The sequence below is a fragment of the Carassius auratus genome, unplaced genomic scaffold (assembly GCF_003368295.1).
Source record: "Carassius auratus strain Wakin unplaced genomic scaffold, ASM336829v1 scaf_tig00003529, whole genome shotgun sequence".
In the NCBI taxonomy this organism is placed as follows: Eukaryota; Metazoa; Chordata; class Actinopteri; order Cypriniformes; family Cyprinidae; genus Carassius; species Carassius auratus.
The window spans coordinates 269,510-282,140 of NW_020523526.1; the positions used below are offsets into that span (position 1 = coordinate 269,510).

Consider the following 12,631-nt stretch of genomic DNA (forward strand, 5'->3'; position numbering starts at 1 on the left):
CACCTTATTTTTGAGTGAATTTTGTTTGTTTTGTTTATTTTTGATATATTTTTGATGGTCTTTTGTGTACAATTTGTGTACAATTTAGTTATGTCATTAGCTAATAAAACCCCATGCCGGTTGACCACTAGTTTATACTAGTTTTTTTTTAAATAATTTTTTTACATATATAAAAATCCTTTATTAATTTGAGTTTTATTTTGTCTGTTAGGTTAGATATTACAATAGTACTTTGATGTCCTTATGGCCCTTTTTTGTGGATGGGGTCAATAGAATGTGAGAAAATCCACCTGGCTGGGACCAAAATATCTTCTATGATTTCTTATCTCTGGAGTCATAAGGTCAGAAGATATGAATGACAGTGTGTCCCCTACATCTGACCGGGAATGCCTGGGAAAGTGAACTACCCCATTATGAATGTTTGCTCCCTCTTCCTCTCCCAAGCACACAAGAATGGTGGGAAAAACATAATGGATGAGAACACTACAGCGCTCTCCCACCCCTGGCCTTCAAGAGACCTGCAGACCGTGCAAGTCCCAGGCTCAGAGAAGCCGTCGCAAAGCTGCCCTCCCTCCCCCTTCCCTCCGCCTGAAAACAAACAGAGGAAATCAACCCTCCTCAGAAACACCCTCCCTTATAGCCGGATAGTTTGTTTGTTGCTTTTGGAATTCTTTGAATCTGACAATCATGAGAAGGACACGTTTGAGGAAGGTAAGGAGATGACGTGCTGCGACCCTACCAGGATATTTGATCCACAGCAGTGGACGACTCCGAGTGTCCTTTTTCAGTGACTCTCCTTTGCGCTGCTGATGCAGTCTCTTCCCGAACGTCCCACCCGCATCGTGTCAGCACTTGCTCCCCTGCACACCTGTTCAGTATGGTAATCTTGTGTCTGAATGCCATGTTTTTGCCTTTGCAGAGGTGGGAAGGTGTGAGTCACCTGTATCCAAGGCTCAAACAGCCGAACAAAGAGAACAACTGGTAGTCACAGCAGAAAGGATGTACTAATGGTCTGACTGATTGATTTGTTCTCCAAAAACCTTCTGGAACATGCAGTGGGCTGCCACCTGTCCGATTGTGTATGCTTCCCGTCAATGTTTCCATATGGATCTTCAAAGGAATCAACAATTTGCCTATGAAAATCACACCCCAGCGTTTTCCAACTGTCGCCAGCTTGCTTTGTTCTCAAGGTACAAATGATTGAACCTCATGAGAGGTAATGGCAAGGATAGATGAGGAAACCAAGGAGTGTATTAACTTAGTTGTTTTGACATGTTGAGGATGACGCAAAGCTGATTTCAAACACACTTAAATTCAACATGAACTCTAAATTGATAGTTTACTTCCTGTATTTTATTTTATTTATTTATTTTTTTACACATTTTGGGTTTTTTAATGAATGATTAAGTTGAATGAACTTCATAATCATTAACTTATTAACAGTCTAATCAGTTGATCCACTACTTTTCGCAATCAAATCCCAACAAAGTCCTGCCTCGCTTTATTTTTTCCCAATGAAAAGCCTTTAACTCTGAATAAAAGTGGGTTGTGAAGACTGGATCATGATGACTTGAGGGTTGAACTGGAAGGTTTTTCAAAAAGTTACGACCATCCTTATACTAATTCTACAGTGGAGAAGAATAAGACTGAATTGTGGGTGATGAAGGAAGATAGTACTTGACTTGTGAGTGTGTTTTCACAGAACCAGTTTTTTCTAATGTTTGAGTCAAACCGATTGGCAAAGCAACAGAGAACTTTGACTCTGTGAAATGTTGTTTTGACTCGAACGAAGTGATTCACTGAAATGAATTGGACTTCTGAACACAAATCTTCAGGGTTAGCTTGATGGTGGCGTAGCCCTTTGGTGTCACTTGGTGAAGCCCATCTGGATCTTTGTTGAGAACAGTTTTCTCCACCCCTTGTTTTTCTTGTGCGCAGATGTTTCTTCAAGGGCACACAGTGGTTTTGTAGTCAATTTGGATCGGTCCTTTCTCTCTAATTACTGAACCAAGAGTTGCTGTCAGCAGCCAATCAGCGATCAGCTCCTGCGTATGTGTGCGAGACTCTGCGTGTTTGTTATGAGATGAGTGTGTCCACAGCAGCACTATTGTTTGCTTTTTTTTTTCTGAAATGTAAGACCATTAAAGCATTCCTTTCCTGTTCTTGCATGCGCTTGTTACCATCACCTCTGTGTATGCATGCGTGTATCTGGAGTCTATGGACTTTCCATTTGTAATGCAATTTCCATTCGCAGTGTTTGTCTTCTCGCTGCCTGGATATGTATGTTTGGCTCCGATAATCCAGCTCTGGCGATAAGGAAATGGATTTTGGTTTCGTTCAGGAATAAACTTATTCAAAGGGGACATGAAAGACTGTCAAGTTTGTTTCCAATGTTGTGAACAATTCAATCAGGTCTTTGAATATACAAAGTGATTCAACTGGCTGAAAGCGCTTTTATTAGCTACTAATACTCTTAACCGTTTGTATAGAAAGCTAAGATGTCTGGCATCTAAACTCTGATTTATTATTTATCCTCTTTGTCTGTGATCTAATTTTAAATGTTTATTGACTTATCAATTAAAAAAAAAAACATGAAGAACTTTACAATGTTCTTGCCATGATGAATGTTGTTGTAAAGTTTAAAAAGAGCCCCTGGTGGTGACTGATGGTATGATTCGTGTATGTTTTGTAATCTGTGTGTGTTTGAGTGTGTCTGTTCTTTGTCTCCAGAGATGTTTTGCAATGCCAGGTCGGTTGATGGAGGGAATAGGAGGGGGGGACTGTAGAGAGGAGGCATCCAACGGACGTCCCCAGGTCCATGTGAGGCAAAGTGTTGAGGAGAAATGTCACAGAAATGTCAAGTGTACAAGCACAAAAACAAGACTCCTCAGCGAGGGGGAGCGAAACGACAGCCCTCCTTAATCTCCTCCCCCCTGCCCGCCAACCTCTCCTCCCTTCCCACTTATTTTGGCTGTTGTTTTTGATTCTTTTACGACCCCTCTCGATAGTTTTACTGCCATTTCCTCCCCTCTCGCTCTCTTCCGGGACTCTTATCACGGCTGTTAACAGCTTTAGTCGTTAGATAGCTCTTCTCATTGTTTACACTCCTGGCCCCACCACCCGCCTGCCTGTTACTCTAGTGACCCATCCAGTTGTTTGCTCGCTCGCTTGTGGCCTTGCTGACATCACGTGTTTGTGCTCTTTGTGTGTGTGTGTGTGTGCGGGTTTCGTGACTGCACCTACTCTGTGGTCTGGTCTGAATGGGCCCCTCAGGTCACTCTGATCTACAAAAGCATGTCTCCCCCCCAAGCCACCCCCCCCCCCCCCTGCTGAAAAACACACTCGCATACCCCAGACGGAAGAGGGGAGGGGTGAGGATTGTTGGATAATGGTCTGAGCCCCATGGGCTTCAGGGCTGCTATACAACCCCAAACAACAACACAAGCTCCTGTTGTTGTCCCGAAGGCTAGCTGATTTGTCTGATCAAACCGTTTTGAATTCTTTATTTGCTCGCATACCTGGGATTGTTTGCATTCCTCAGCCGTGGCACATAATGCACCTAATGCACATCAGCACAGATAACATCTGTTTATCTATTCACCTATCTGTCGATCATCTGTCTGATAAAGAAAATGTAATTCCATCTAGCAGGATCTGTCCGTCGGTCTCTCTTTGAACCTCTCAGTAAAAGTCTTTTAGTCTTTCATAGTCTCTCTCTGTCAGTCTTTCAGCCTCTTTAGTGTGTATCTGTCTGTCTGTCTGACCTTCCCCGATGTAATGCGACTCATTCAAATCAAACACACACAAACCGTCTACTAAAGAAAATATCAGTCACAAGTGTCATAACTTCAAGTCTTCTAACTTTTACTTGAATGTTTCTATTTGAATTCCCTTATTTGCTACTCCCCCGTTATTTGTAACAAAAAGATCATTTTGGTTTCTGTGTCTGATTTAGAAATCCTTTAGTATGAGGCTGGTGTACCAAGTGGAGTATTCTGGCTCTGAGGCAAAGACTTTCATAGTTTTGCAGATGTCCCTGGATGTTTGGAAATGTTGAAATCCTCTTTCAATGGTTTGCTGTACTCTCTTGCCTGCTCTAATGATAGAAACAGATATATGATGGTATGTGAAGATCAGGATGTGTTTGTGGTATTTGAATGGACTTCAGTTGTCGGAGTCAATGGGTGTCGGGATGATAAAGGAGAAGCACAAGAACACAACCTGGGGGTGTTGAAGAATGGTGTCTGTTTTTGTCAGAAGGATGCTGTGTCCTGTGTCTCATCCCTGTAGGTTGTGTGTGTGTATTCACTGGCCTTGCCCAGACACGTGCGGGAAGTTTTACATGTCTAATGTTTTTTTCTTAGGCTCTTTCTTCTCTCTTGAGAAGGCAAAGTTGTTTGTTTAATAACTTATTATTACAAAATTAATTGGCATGCTGTCCTTCTCTTGTCCCGAACATGTTTTTTTCTTCTTTCTGGACATACTTTTTTTTTTTTTTTTTTTTTTTTTGAGTTAATTTTCTAATCTAAAGGAGATTTTCAGTAAAGGGTGACCTGCAGGTGAGTGAAACAATTTATAAAACCTCCATCTATATATTCATGAGTTTCCACGTATTCATGCTTCTGAATTTACAGACTGTTAAACATACAGCCAAAATGTTTGAATGGCTCAAGGGTTTGTGATTTTTATTTAATGCAGAGAAGAGAACCGTGGTATTTCTTTTTAGTAAGTTGAGGTCATGTTCAGAGACTGTTTTGTCGACTGCTAAATCTGCACAGACACGCACCCACGCGCTTCATACAGCCGTATCTTCACCCTACACATTTTCCTGTTTGTGCGTCTTGTCTGGTGGCTTTGTATGAGGAAGGCAGTGAATGTAGGCATATGTTTCGTGTGGATCTGGCTGCTGCCTTCTGGCTAGCGTTGAACAGAAGTCGTGATTCATCCACTGCTTTCGACACTCATTCATAAAAAACAGCACGAATACTGCGTTTTCCTTTCGGAGTGCTCAAGGGCCCTGGCATGTCCACGACATGTCAGATTCTTCTGAGTCCAGGTTACGTGGCAGGAATGGCGAATGCTCTTTCTCCGCCACTGTGGGTGTCCTCTCTGCTAGTTGGCAGAGCTAGCATAGTGTGGTACCATCAGTCTGAGTATGCACTCTATTTTGTGGCAATTGAATGGAGATGTGGCACAGTTCATTAGTGCAGGGCTATTGAAACTTTTTGATGCCAAATGCCCCCAAATATGATGATTCGGTTTCTAAAATATAAAGACATTTCTATACGTCTCATTTCTACTGTGTGAGGAAAATATTGATGATGATAATAATAACAATGATAATGATTAATAATAGTAATAACAGCCCTGCATCTAAAAAATCTGCTGATTTGCAAAAAAGCGTAATGTGACCTGTTTCGATAATGCGGAGTTCAAAAATATAAATAAAAATCATGTCCTTTTTTTCCCGCAAACTAAGAATGAAGATACATGAAAATAATATTATAGGCTATATATGAGTTTAAATTGACCTCGGCCTCAGTAGCACTCACCTTAATGCACTATTAAAAAAAAAAATGTTTTGGTTTTAATGACAACGTTTCAAAATGCACAGTTTAACTTCCAATATGCAAAAAGTTTTTAAAAGTTTTAAAAATGTGTTCAAATTTTCCATTTAATGTCACATGGACACGAGATCATTAATAAATAAGCTCTTTAATTTTCGGTTGCTGTTTAAATGTAGTAAAACAAAGATGCAGCTATTTTTTTTTGTTTCTGTCACCGGCCATAATTCTAACCTTGGAATCAGGATTAGGCCTAAAATAATGTCAGAGTCATTCATACATGTGAAGAGAATTGAACAAATAGTTCTATCCTGGATCAGAAGATGATAGAAATCATGAGAATCATGTCTTGGTGGAAGTCTTTCTGGTGATTAAGATACAATACAAGACTTCTTCACCCTACTTGGTTGTCAAAAAAAAAATGCAATGAAAATTTTCACCATATTTTGTGACAAAGTGTTTCGTGCTAGAGGAAAACATGCACAGTTTTTGGAATCAGCACCCCCACATTTGAAATAAGTATTGGATTTCAATCAGAAAATGTGATAGTGATATGATTTGTAAACGTTTTGAACACTATTTGTCTTTGATCTTTTCTCAATCAGACAAGATTTGACCAAGGTGAGCCATGGCCACCCAAAAGCACTCTTCCTGTGTGTGACGGCACCTGCTGCTTGTCTCTGTGCCGCAAGTGTCCTGTCAGTTGCTTCAGTGATGGATTGCATCTTTAATGGATGTGGTGTGACCTTATGTTGTCAGAAAGAGGAGTTCTAGAGATTTGATTCCTGATTTGAAGGACTTGGAGGTGGTTCTCGAGACTCGAGCGGATCGAGAGGGCAGAGCAGCTGACAGGAAGGAGTTCATGACCAGAGGTGAAGTTACTCACGTATCCTTTTAAGTGTGGTGCCACCTGTCCTTCGCGTTAGTTCCAGTGTCCCTCAATGCCTCCAGCGCAACGTCTGTTACCTTAGGCTCCTTCACAAGTAAAAGCTGTTTTTTTGTACGTTTGATTCCTTAAAGAACCTTGAAAAAAGAATCACAAAAATTGGTTGAATCGATAAGAATAGTAAAATATTCTTTTTCTCTAACCCTAACTCAGTGCTACTTGCAAAAAGGATTCAGTTTTACAAATCCTCATTCCTTCTTTCTGTATGAAGTGGGTAAGAGCGTCATAAGTCTAAACTTTACATGTTTGAGTATGCTTGTTTTAGTACCAGTGTGTGTCAAGCTAAAGTCAAGCCATGTTTCAGTTTCTGTGTTCATGTAGCCCATGGTTTTTTTTTTTTTTTTTCTCTCTTTGAAAGAAGCCACATGCTTGATTCATAGTATGTGCGTCTGGTGTGCATGAACATAAATTATACACTTAAGCTCATTATTGTGTAGGAACGTGCTGGAAGTGCAAGGGAGTTCAGTGTCTCCGCAGGCATCAACGTGCTGTGAAGATGAAAGACAGTCATAAAATCACAAAGGGAATCATATGGAGTCACTCAGCTCTTTGGAATACTTCTGATAAGCTTAATTCCTCTTAAACCCTTTCCTGAGTCACTGATGATATGATTGCTCCATCTTTGATATTATTTTCTTTTGAGCTGACTAGAAATAACTTTTAACTTTTTTTATAGGAAAATGGGAGTGATTGTTTGGACACAGTAAAATCTGTATATAAAAAAATAAAATAATACTTGTATTCTGCAACGATTCATTAAATTGACTTCAAAAAGTGCCATTAATGACATTTATAATGTAATCTAAATCCTAACTGTAAGTATGACGCATGATGAAATGTGGTACTGTAGCTTAAGTATCATTACATTTGCACTCTTTCTCTGAGTGTTTTTGGCTCTTTCTGTTGTCTGTTGTTGTCAGTGTCCCGTTAAATGGGCACAGGTGGCAGTGGGGGTGTGGCACGGTTCCCTTCTGCCAGATGGGGACTTCCTTGGCCAGCCTCTGCTCCTCTTAGGAATCACCAGTTGGCAAGTGACGATGGTTTAGTTTGCCAAGGGTGAGGGTGCCGTACACCGTTGGTGGATTCACCTGGTTACTTCCAGGCTTTGCATATTTCAGGAAGCTGGCTTATCAGTCGATGACAGGACTGACATATTTCTCTGACTCTTATCTTTAGCATCGTATCTTTTTTCTTCAGGGAAGAGATACTGAAGGCACGGCAGATGTTAGATGCTTCATTAATGGGTGATAATCCATTCTCGTGTGTCCTTAAATATCCTGAACTTTGCTATGAGGGTGTGTGTGTCTTCGTGTGTGGTGTTGATGGCCGGCCAGTGCTCTGTCTAGGCCGAGATGTCTATGTTTCCCATGGGAGAGAGCGGCAAACGCAGGACAACCCCACCACGCGACATAAAGGTCAGGAGAATCACAGCTGCGCTTCTGTGTCAGCACACACACTCTTCTCTCTGAGCTGTCTGCCCTGATATTTACTGTGTCAGATAAATTTAGACATTTCTCGAGTGCACAACAGCGCGGCTATATCCACTGCTTGGTCAAGTGAAAGAAAGAGGGCTTTGTGGGAGAATTTCCCCCTCGTCTGCGGCCTTCGTGGTTTTCTTTTATTAATATGCTCATCTGTGATTTATGGAGGGATGAATGGTGAAGGGTTGGAAGGATTGATTGCTCTGGAATCAGCCACTTTTCAGTATGAAATTGGTTTTGGAGATTTGTTTTCGTTTGGGAGCCGATCTGTGACGTGCAGTTGCCGTATTTTATGTGCCTTAGAATGAAAGCATGTCATTTGAGGGGAAAGAAAACATCTAGATCAAATCAACAGAGCTTTTTTTCAATTTGTTGAATTATTGTGTTTAAATAGTTTTCATTTAAGTTTTAATTTTAGTTTTGAAATTTTTATATTTTATAAAATTTTAAGTTTACATTTTATATGGTTCAACTTCAAAAACTAAAATGATTTTGAGGCCAAATATTTTTTTTTTAACGATTTTATATATCGTAAAAAAGCATATATATATATATATATATATAACCCTAACTCTAACCCTATTTTTTTTTTTTATTAGAGGTTCAGTTTTTCCAAGTGAATAGTTTTTATATTTATTTCCATTAATAATTTACTTTTTCTTTTTAGTTTTTGTTAACAATATCAATTGTTAACAATAACACTGCATCTGTTTTTTTCCCCTAATTTCTCTCACTGCTATCGAAATGTTAAAGAGTCAGTTAAAAAAAATGTATATCAAAAAATAAAAAAATGTTTACCTTTTTAGTTTTTGGTGGTTATTGTTTAAGTATGTTTAAGCAAATTTGGTCTCTTTTTTTTATTATTTTTATTACTATTTTTTCATTTAATGCTTTAGGTGCTGTAAATTTTATCACTTTAATTGACACCTGCATTTAGTTTTGTTCAATGCCTCTAGCTGTTTCTGAATGCAAGGACGTCCCCTAAGATCACTTTATCTAAAGATCAGAAACTGTCATTGCTAGCAAGGATGGATAAAACTGTACCTGCATTTACTAGAACAGTTGCAAAGAGCAGAAACCGTTAAAGTGAAAAGAATCAGTCAGAAATCCTGGAATTAATTGAGCAGGTTCTCAAGGATATTTGACTCATAGCTGTGCTATTTCATTGCCAGACTGAAACCGGTCTCTGATGTGGCCCGTCAGGAGCTCGATCCAGCAGATTACACACAAATCAGCTTCTGGAAAACAATGTTGCTTCGGCTTTACGATGTCGTTCTGACATCAGTCCCTTATATCCGTTTTAGTAACACACAGGATTGTATTGATCAAGCTTTCTTGAGCCCAATAAAGTTCTTGAAACAATCTTGAGAACCTTCTGACCACTTGTATATGTCAGAGTAGAGGTGAGTGCATACAAGTTGGCAAGTCTATTTTGAAATTGTGCTGGATAAGCCATGTAAAGAGTTAAAGCATCCGGTGTACAACTATCCATCCAATCTTCTCTTGTTTTCTGTCAACCATTAGCGGCTCGTGTGGGGTGGAGGGAGGTGCATTAGGCTGCCTTTCATCTACATTGTTACTTAAGTTTGAGGGTCGACTGGCAGATAAACACACTGCAGACCTTTGAAACCCTCCCTTCTTGAGCTTCATTTACTAAGATGTAGTTTGGTGTGTGTATTTGTATGTGAGCAGCACTCACGTCTCCTCTTAGATAATAACAAGCGAACCAAGCTCACAATGGCAATCACTTGTTCTTTAATATTTTATTCTTTTTTACTTAAATTTTTCAACATCAAAAATAAACCCTAAGTACTGTTGGGCTCAATGTGAATGATTCTTTTGTGTGCATTAGTGAAAAAAAAAAATCTTCACAATCTGTCATCAAAAATAAAACATTTTCTCTGAAAATTCAATAAAACCTGAATGATAAATCAAGTCCCATTATACATTTATTTTTGTCATCTGAATATCATATATCAATAGCAAATATATTTAAAATGTTTGGGATATATATATATATATATATATATATATATATATATATATATATATATATATATATATATATATATATATATATATATATATATATATATATATATATATATATTTATTATTATTTTTTATTATTATTATTTTTTTTAGCTTTTTTGAAAGGATTATCTTATGCTAACCAAGGGTGAATTTTATTTTAATACATTTTGAAATGTAATTTATTCCTGTTAAAAAGCTGATTTAGTGCTTTTATCAGTGTTATCATATTTTTATGGATTTTTTTTTTTTTTAAGGATATTTTGAAAATTAGAAAGCATTGGAAAAACAGCATTGGCACGTTTGATAAATTTAATGCACTCTTGCTAAATAAAACTATTAATGTCTATAATCTGATCTCAAACTATTGAACATTTGTGAATTATAATGAATTGAGAATGGCCATTTATATTGACTTGTGATATAATACCACTTTATATATTTACGGTCTTCCTACTGAATGAGCTTTTTCTCATATGACGTGATTTGCATGCAAACCAAGCCAAACATGTACACACTTGTAAACAAGCTTGGTTGGACATTCCTTTCCCCTTCATTCGCTTGAGGTTTCACAGGCACCTTTCGACGGATTTGCTTTTCGGTCCCTTTTTCTAATGTAAACACTGTCTGGAGTGGGAACAAACTTCGTGCTGCTATTCTATCTGACCAGGGGTCCCTCCTCGCTCACTCTCTGCCTGCTGTCGTTAACGTCCCAGGTCGACCACATTTCTGTTTTTATTTGTTTTGAAACCGTAGAGAAGGCGCACACTGCATAACGCTCCCAATTCAGCGTGCCTGTAGCACTTCGGAATGCCTTCTTCATGTTCTACAAGGATGGCAGATTTCCTTAAAAAGCATGTGTGGTCTAGATTCATCTGTTTGTCTTTTTTTTTTTTTTTTTTCCTCTTCACTTTCTGAACTCTCACACAGAGCACTTTACCATTAAGCAGACACATCTCATAAATAGCAGAGCGAGAGTGGCAGCCATTACGGTTACATACATTTTTATCTATGGCTACAAGTTACTGTGATTAGGAGAAGTTGTTTGGCTGTTTTGCGACTACATAGACTGCCAGGCTGTTCCCAAATAAATGGGCAATTGTTGTGAGCTGATTATTAGATTAAGCCCCCTCGCTGACCTTTTGCCCTCCTCTATTTCCTCTGCTTGTTAACATCGGATATGTGACAGATTGCCATCTCTGGACTTTGGTTCAGCGCTCGGAAAGGAACCCAGTGTGGTTTTTTTTTCTCCCATATGCCCTGTTAGCATCCCAGTACTGTATGGCTGGGATCAATTGGTGCCTGAAGGGGACATATTAAATCAATCCGTCATTCACATAAACCGGTTTGCATCCATAGTGCCATAATCCAAGATATAATGGCCTCAAGCAGAGGAGTGGAGGAAAAAAAATTGATAAAAAGATAGATGTGAGACGAAATGACAAGACAATAAATCATAAAGCAGGTGTTAGACTTCAGAGGACATGTATCAGGATTTCCACTGTGCAATTTGCAAAGCAGCCCGGTGTGACTCCAGGCCAGCTGATTTATTTGCCTCTGTATTTTAAAGGCATAGTTCACCCCAAAATGTTCCTGTTATCGTTTCTTCATCCTCGTGCTGTTTCAAACCTTTCTTTGTTTTGTGTAGCACAAAAAGGAGGACTGTTTTCTGTGCAGTTATGTTTTCATAAAGATGCTGGAAAATCTGCTGTGTCTTGGGACAGGGGAGAGAGTAAAAAAAAATGTTTGAATGTTTTGTTTCCATGTGGAACAGCAGAGGATGCTTTCCCAGTTAGAACATTTTGTTTCGCTCCGCCGTCGCCACTGGACAGGGGTTTACAGTAACGGCAGGACATGTGGCTGCTTGAGGATGCCACCCTCGGCCTGTGCCAATCGGGTTTGAGAAACATGTCTAGTGTTTTCTTCTGGACAAGCAATCAGACAACACCAGGGGAGGAGTCCTTGGTGTTCCAGAAGAGAATTTGTTGTAATTTTTCAGCATATCAATACATTTGAATTTGATACAAAAAACTGTAAAATTATGAAATATTACAAATTTAAATAAAAAAATTTCTATCTCAATATATTTTGAAGTGTCATTGTTTTTCTGTGATTCAGCGCTGTATTTTCGGCATCATTACTCCAGTCTTCAGTGTCAGAAATATTCTGATATGCTAATTTGGTGCTGAAGAAACATTTCTCATTGTTGTCAATGTCGAAAACAATTGTTGAAAAGTTCTTTGAATGGAAAGATCAAAAGAACAGCATTTAAATAAAACAAATCGCTAGTAACGATGTAAATCTTTTAAAAGCAGAATACAATTTATTAAAAAAAATTGCTTCCTACAAACTTTTGAATGCAAATACATTATTGTTATTTACATAATATTTCTAAAACAAGTTTTATCTTGCAATTTCAGAATTTAGTGTAATATAGATTTATGTGAAGCATGGGAACCAAGAGATCAACCAAATGACCTGTCACTTGTAGTTTGCTGCAGTTGTGACTCTTTAAAACTCTAACTCAGATTTGTATGGGCTTTTTTAACTCATATTTGTATGGATGTTATGATTAGAGTCAACATTTGACTCAGTTGTCCAGTCAACTT

At 38.6% G+C, this 12,631-nt stretch overlaps 1 protein-coding gene across 2 annotated transcripts in view; it reads left to right on the top strand.

Moving 5' to 3' along the window:
- The window catches only part of LOC113070226 (insulin-like growth factor 1 receptor), a 79,857-nt gene that overhangs the window by 14,245 nt on the left and 52,981 nt on the right, over nucleotides 1–12,631 (top strand). The gene's annotated exons all lie outside the window — the stretch shown is intronic.